A 314-nucleotide genomic window follows, 5' to 3' on the forward strand; every position below is an offset into this window, starting at 1 on the left:
AAAAAAATAAATAAATATAAAAATAAACAAAAACAAAAATATAAATAGAAACAACAAAGTAAACACTGAACGCAATATAAACAAACCAAAAGAACCAAACAAAAACAAAAACAAACACAAACAGAAAAAAAAAATAAATAAAAAAAAAAATAAAAATAAAAATATAAAGACAACAACAAAATTATTATATAAAATTAACTCGAAATTGTTCGTAGAGGAGAGCCAGCTGTACATACACCCCAAAGCAGTGGGGGCCCCCCTTCAGCTACAGAAATAAAATAAATACTTAAGCAGCACGAGGGGCCCCCAAGCAG

This window comes from Eimeria mitis, genomic scaffold (genome assembly GCF_000499745.2).
Source record: "Eimeria mitis Houghton genomic scaffold, Emh_scaff4823, whole genome shotgun sequence".
NCBI lineage: Eukaryota > Apicomplexa > Conoidasida > Eucoccidiorida > Eimeriidae > Eimeria > Eimeria mitis.